Raw genomic sequence first — 7,944 nt, 5'->3', positions numbered from 1 at the left:
AAATCTCTGACCAGTGAGCTTCTTGTCCAGGTGTCTGAAGTGGCAGGATGATTTCCGCACTGTAAATCCGGATAAGTTGATTCTACTTAAAAAAAAACCAAGGTAACTCGTTGCCCTAAACTTTTTAAGTAATGAAACAGTTGAATAAGTGCAGTGGACTATGTTCAGTGGACTCGAGACATTTTGGAATCGAATGAAAGATCTAAGTTGAATGTCCTAATAACAGTGTTTCAGTAACTGAAGATACTTAGTTTAAGCAATCACCACCCATTTATTTAACTCAGCCTGTTAAGTAAGCACTACTCCATTTCCAATTGAACTAAATTGTATGTTCTAATTGACCAAACTTATCTTTTATAGTTCATGAAAAAATAAAATGTCTTTTGATCAATCAATCCCCCTATCCTTTTTATGGTCATGGGGGGGTTGGGGCTGGAGCCTGTCCCAGCTGACAAGGTAGTAAGATGCAGGATACACCCCATACAGGTCACCAGCCTGTTGCAGGGCTGACACAGACAACCATTCACACCTGTGGGCAATTTACAGTGACCAATTAACCTAACCCCAGCAACTGCACACCTTCGGATTGTGGGACACAGGGAGAACATACAAACTCCACACACCAAGAGGCCCAAGGTGGAATCGAACCCAGGCTATTGGAGAGCTATTCTACCTGTGAGGCGGCAGTGCTAACCTTCATGCCACCATGCGGCTTCTCATTAATTCCGTCTGTTTAAACTGGTATAAATTGGATTTTTAGCAGGTGCAAAACTTGATGATATTAAGTTGTTTGAACTCAAACACATGATTACAATAAGATAGACCATCAAAAAGTACAGTCTACTCAGCATTAAAAAGTAATGTTCACATTCTAGGTCATTTTAAGTAACATGAACTCAGTATTTTTAAGTGGAATCAAAATCTGGGTTTACAGTGCGCTGTCTTTGTTGAATAATGCTGCTTTGATTGTGTGATGATTTCTGGACTGCCTCTGCTGCATGTGGGTAAGAGACTGAAACAATGTTGTGTGTTTCTGCTCTGTCGCAAATTGTTCTTTGACTTCTGGTCAGCATGATCGAGCCTTTCCTCCAGGTTTGACAACTCCACCTTTAAACCACTATACCATTGTACCATCACCCTCTTAAAATAATGGTCTAAGTCATTTGTTTTTTAACAAAAATTTTATTCTTGCCAAAACCATCATATATTCTATATTTGGTTCTTTTCTTTTTTTGTCTTTTCTGAAAAACCTGAAAAAAATGACATAGGCCATCGTTTTAAGAGGGTGACGATATTTAAATCTGTGATTATTTATTCTGACTCATGTAGTAGTTCATCCAACTAATCATGCTGATTTTGAACATTTGATCAATTGAACTGAGGTTTGCAAATGTGAAATATTCTGTTAATATCAATTACAAGCCACTGGATGCATGACATTATGACTGGGGGCTGAGCCCCCTGAAGGTTTGACCCCCTGGTTGTCAGAGAGGTCTTTGAATCTACTCTTTAATTACTGTGAGCACATCCTCTTTGGTGCAGTGCTGTTCCACACGAAGCCCGTGGGTTGTTTACTACCTAAATAAAAAGCAGTTCATGGTTTTGACATTCATCCTGCTGTCCTCCCTGTCATTGCCATCCATTGTCATGGATGAGCTCATTTCCATTTCAGGGTGGATCTGAATAGCCACCACACAACTTCTTTACAAGGATATAGTCTCTTCTTTTAACTGGCCATGATGGCATAGATGACCTTGTGAGTCTCTTTGTGCTTTTGTGGTAGTCCCAAAGACACCTACTGCAGCTGAAACTACCACTTAATGCTTTGACAGGTATCTGAACAGATTTTTGTAAAAACAATTGCATCAGAAATACTCATGATGCAGTCAGGAGATCATATTTGTATTTGAGATGAAAATTTAGGGCAAGAAGAGCATTAAAGATGGGCGTGGTCAAAGCCACGAGTGCAGAGTACTCAGGTAATAATGTAGTAATGACTACTTTGTAATGAGGACTCTGTGGTGCATCAACGTGCTGATGGGCGCATCTGATGTAATCCTATATGAAGATGATCTCTCTTTTAAAAATGCTCCAAAATGCAGCAACAGCAACAAACATGCTCACGAGGACATTTCAGTGGTGCAAATTAGAGGAGGTAAGCAGACAGGTGTCAGCTAATCAGATGACCAGACACTTAACACTGAGCCTTAGCAAAATATTCACCAGCTGCACAGTTTTACAAAGGCAGAAAATGTTTTATGTGCCAGGCTGTAAACAGACAGTGAGTGTTTTCTGCTCTTTCTGTACCCAGGGAAAAAAGTCCCCAACACAAACAGGACTCTGTCAGCAATAATAAAACACACAGCAGCCGTATCTGCTTTTAAGCTGGTGATTTATGGGACCTTTTCTAAGGTGCCAGGAAATATTTCTAGCCCTGATAGGAGTGAAACAGTTTTAAGCAGCCGATTAAAGTGAGAAGTTGTTGAGATTAATGGTGACTACAGTTGAGAAATGAACATGTCGTTGATGCTGTGAAACAAATGGCGACCCGAAGCTGTTGGTGGCTTTTATACAGAGGTGGATAAATCACTGTACTGGGACCTGACTCTGGTGAGGTCACACTAACAACTGTGTTAGGATAAGGTGTTAAAGGAAGATATTTCACTTTGTCTCTGGTCTTGTTCCATCCACATGGCAAGTTTCCTCACGTCTAATTGTGCTCCTAGCCTTTGGAGAATGGCTGTGAAAAGGAGATCGATCGATTTCTGTGCTGTAAATGTTGCTGCTGGGATTTAAAATAATAGCGATCACCCACTTCTAACCAATGCAACAGATGCCTCATTACAGAAGTTATAGTTTAAAAAGGGTTGAAAAATGCAGGTGAGTGTTTTGACAGAGTCATTTCATTAAATCTACTGAGTGAAAGTGTGAAGAATAGTTTTGTATTACTGACTTTAGTTCAAGGTTGTGAATGCTGTGCCAATTTTTATCATAAATAATCAGATTTCTGAGGCCATTTTTACATTACTCTATTAAGTATACTCTATGAATCTATGTATATATTTTGTTTTCTTCTGTTTCATTTCTTGAATCTTGCTTCTTGCACTGGGCTTCTTCTTACCTTAAGAAGCCCGTGCAAAGGTGGAAGCTAACATGAACTCTCATTAACCATCACTATGTTTCCAGTCGTAGTCTGCCTGTAGTCTAAGTATTACTGACCAAATCAAATTCAAGCAGGCTTTGGTTGCAGGTAAACTGTTTTGGTGCAAAGTAAAAAAAAGCAACACATTTGCCAAACTGCCAAATGCTAGTTTGAAATAAGTGACTATCAGCTGATGACGTCTGCATTCATAAGTTATGTAAAGGAAGTCTTCACCTAGTTATCCAGTGGCTACACCACAAGTCCCAAATATTGGCCCACAAAGCTAAGCTACCAAATGAGTTCTCAGACTGGGGTCCCTCCTGTAGACAAAATGCAAACAGCCCTCTAAAAAACAAAAACCTTGGATCCTTGTGGTGGTTAGAGTCAGTTACATTTTCCATGTCAACCAAATATTTCCAGAAACTGACTTGAAACAAAGTAGAAACCTCAAGAAGAGGGATTATGGTAGAGCTGGGGCCTAAAATAAATCTAAATATATCTTTATTAGTTTGTACTTGATGCAGTAATCCATCAAATACCTGCTTTATCCGTCTGCTTTGCCACATGCGTTTGTAGCTGTTAATTTGCAGTCATGTAGAAAAGAAACTGGACTCTATGCAGTCCCTTGAACAATGAAGTACACTCTTATTGCTTCCATAAGAATTAATAATGCACTTGATTATCTGATCATCAGCAAGTGTGAACACCGCTATAACAGCAGAAGTTTTGGGTCCAAAGCATTCAGGCCTGTGTTCACACAATGCCACAATCTTCCCAGGAGGGGACGTCCCAGCAAATTCACATCAAGGACAGACCATGCACAGCTCAGCGAAATTGCAAAAACAAACAAAAAAACCTCAAGAGCTGCATCTCAGACTCTGTGGTCCTTAGTTACAGTGGTTAATCTTAAAGTTCATGGCAGTACAATTAGAAAAAAGATGAAATAAGAATGACTCATTTGAAAAGATTGACATAAGAAAGCCTGTACCCTTAAAAGAACATGGCAGCACAGCTGAAGATTGCATAGTTGTGTCTGAATAACCCACAAGATTTCCTGTGATTTCCTTTGGACAGACAAGACCAAACTGAAAAATTTTGACCAGAATGGACAGTGCCACGTTTGTCGAAAACCAAACACAGCACAAACACTTCATACCAGCTGTGAAGTACAGTGGTGAAGGGTTGACAAGTTCGGCTTGTTTTGCAGCCACATGACCTAGGCACCTTGCAGTCACTGAGTTGGTTGGCTGGATTTGATTCAGCATCAAGTATGATGTTTAAGTGCAGACACTATATCAGAGTTACAGCCTGTGGAAAGAAACTTTACAGATGTCTGCATTTTATCTATCTAATCTAATCTATCTAATAGATTCCAGTTTGTTCATCTAAAAGGGCAGTCGTCACATTCTGAGGTTAATTATGGAGTTCCACAAGGTTTCGTGCTAGGACCAATTCTATTTTATTATACATGCGTCCCTTAAACCTTTATGACCTTTAATAGAAAAAGTCAGCCAGACCATATCTTTACATTTATGCATGCTGTAGTACATCTTGTGGAATATTTCAACTCACTATGCAGCAATAGAATCTTCATAACCCTAATTATAATAATATGTATGAAGGAAATCCATAGTAATTACCTAAAGCAGCTAAAAAGTGCACTACCACAAAGTGAAAAATGTTTTTTGAATCTAAATATTATGCTAGATACAGAAATGCCATAGTCGTACATGCTAATGTAAATGGCAAAGTGCATGGAGTATGTTTTGTTGTTCGCGCTTTTTACACGATTTCTGCAAACCCATTAGAGGAAGGATACAGCACTCTGGGACACTTTGAATGCATGATATGCAAGTGTAGATCCTCTGGTTTTACATGTAAAAAGAATTATTGCTCTACCTATGTGGTTGCAATTCAACCATATTTAAAAGCAGTTAGGCAATTGGGAATGCTGGCGCTCCAGACGGTCTTAAAATTGCGTACATTTTCATTGCTTTGCAGATGATACCCACCTTTAGCTATCCATGAAGCCAGATCACACATATATTAGTTAAATTGCAGTATTGTCTTGAAGATATAAAGGCTTGGGTGACCACTAATTTCCTGCTTCTAAATTCAGAAAAACCTGAAGTTATTGTACTCTGCCCTTCAAATCTTAGAAACAGTTGTTAAACCAGATACTCTGGATGGCATTACTTTGGCCTCCAGTAACACTGTGAGGAATCTTCAAGTCATTTTTGACCAGGATATGTCCTTCAATGCACATATTAAACAAATATGTAGGACCACTTTTTTGCATTTGCGCAATATTTCTAAAATTAGAAACATCCTGTCTCAGAATGATGCTGAAAAACTAATTTATGCATTTATTACTTCTAGGTTGGATTATTGTAATTCATTAATGTCAGATTTCCTTTTTGATAAAGCTTATCTGGTCTTGATCAGGTGACCCTGAACCCTCCCTTAGTTACGCTGCAATAGACCTAGGCTGCTGGGGGCTTCCCATGATGCCCTGTGTGAGTGTTTCTTCTTCACTCACCTCTTTTCACTCTCTCTGTGTTTATGCACCACTCTGCGTTTAATCATTAGCTATTATTAATCTCTGGCTCTCTTCTACAGCATGCTTTTTGTCCTGTCACAACATAGTTGAATTGAAATTGAATTCAGTGTGTTTCTACAAGCTACTGAATCATGTGATGTTTTTCACAGGACTATAGAGACCTATGAAAACTTTGTTTTTCACATTATTCTGACAAGTTTCTGTGTGTATTTTAGAAGGAAGCAAAATTGGGTCATTCTTGAATTCTATTTTGACTCATGTAAATAATGTCAAGCACTCAGGGGGATAGATTTCCAATCGAGTACTGTTCATTGTTTCATCCCTGTTGCCGCACAATTCATGAATGCTCCCCACGTTCTCCTTCTCCATGCTGTCATTGTCATCAGGTCCACAGCCACAGTCATTTTCCCTCCTTCTGATCCTGCACTGGGCCACATGGCCCTTTAAATCCTTTGAATTGACTAACTGCACTTGACACACACACACACACACACACACACACACACACACACACACACACACACACACACACACACACACACACACACACACACACACACACACAGCACTGCTTTCATCTCAATCTCTTTTTCTCCCCCAACAAGGAATCCTCAACTTCCCCTCTATAGCTCAGTCTTGAGGAGGGAAGCAGCAGCTGGTCCTGCTTCCTTGGAGAATGTCATGTCCAAAGAAAGAGAGCGAGTGAGTGTGCTTGGAGGGGGGGAGGTGAGTGAACAGCGTGTTAAGAGCGTCCACTGGATTATGCTTTGACAAAAGAGTGGACCCCCTGCTGTTGTAATTTTCCCGCCAGTCACTTTCCTGTTTCCTGGAATCTGGCAACGTCTCACACATGCACACACATGCACACACATACAAACTGATGAGCCATTTGGTGCCAGCTGCCCACTATGATGCAACAACAGAGTGACCAGCAAGCCTTTGGGGCATCTGGGTAATAAAGACTTCCTTTCATCAAATCCCTGGGAACATAATCCATACGTTATTTTAGCACATTGCTTTGAAATCGCTTTAAAAAACAGGCAGACAGAGAATCTGCAGAATCCTATTTATCCTGTGACAATAATAAAAAGATTATTTTCTACAATGAAGCTGACTCTCAGTGTTCAACACATGGTTTAGTCCTTTAATAGTTGTCAGCATTTGGGGGGAAGAAAATCCTGTGCAAAACACATTTAAATCTCTATCTCTCTGTATGATTTGCAAATTCCATCCATCCATCCTCTTCTGCTTATCCAAGTCAAAGGGGCTGGAGCCTATACCATTTGCCACAGGGTAAGAGGCATTGTACAATCTGGACAGGTCGCAGGGCTAACAAAACGAGACAACCATTCAAACTCACATTCACAGCTATGAGCAATTTAGAATCAATAATTAACCAAACCCCACTAACTGTGGGAGAGAACCCAATCAGACATGCGGAGAACATGCAAACTCCATACAGATGGTGGGTTTGGACTCACCTTCTTAATGGCTTCATTCTTCAGCCTCAGAGGCTGCATGACTGCAGTGTCTCATCTAGATTTGGAGTGTTGCTTGTTTTCATGTGAAACATGCAGTTCTCAGGTAAATACAAGCAGTAAAAGACTGGTCAGTCTTGATATTGTCATCATATTAGCACCATTATATAAGTGTGACTTTTATATATCAATAATTTAGTGGAAAAAAAATTCTGCAATTGAAAGTTTTTAACTGCATGTTAAAGGAGAGAGCAGAGACTACATGTGTACTATAATTTCTACTGCCCTCTTGGCTGGTCTTTCTTGAAAGAGTTTTCAAACAAAACAATTATAAAACATAAATACTGTTGTTAAGAGGACGTTACGTCAATTGCAGTTTTTATTTGGTGAATTTTTATTTGGATACAACATGGATTTAAGGCTCCCATGCAGTCCTCCAAAACCCCAACACTGCATAAGCTTAATTGGGACTGTGTGTTGGTCAAATGCTGATTGGTTGACAAGCAGGCTGGAACAGGGAAGAGCTGGAGTTCACCAGGAATGAGAGAAGCACAAAAAATTTAAAAAATAAATAAATATAATAAATCAAGATAAAAAAAAAAATACAGCATAAAAAGCCAGTGGCTGCGGTGGACACTTCATTGTTTTTAACACTTGGTTTCTCTTCAGCTCTTTGTACGTTATGACTCTGCTCTTCTCTGCAGCTAGCTAAAAGTCCAGCGACAGACCTTCAGCCAGAACTGTTTCAGCCAAACAGTTCAGGC

The sequence above is a fragment of the Archocentrus centrarchus genome, chromosome 13 (genome assembly GCF_007364275.1).
Source record: "Archocentrus centrarchus isolate MPI-CPG fArcCen1 chromosome 13, fArcCen1, whole genome shotgun sequence".
Classification (NCBI taxonomy): Eukaryota; Metazoa; Chordata; class Actinopteri; order Cichliformes; family Cichlidae; genus Archocentrus; species Archocentrus centrarchus.
The sequence above is the reverse complement of the archived record's forward strand: the minus strand, read 5'-3'. Positions refer to the sequence as shown.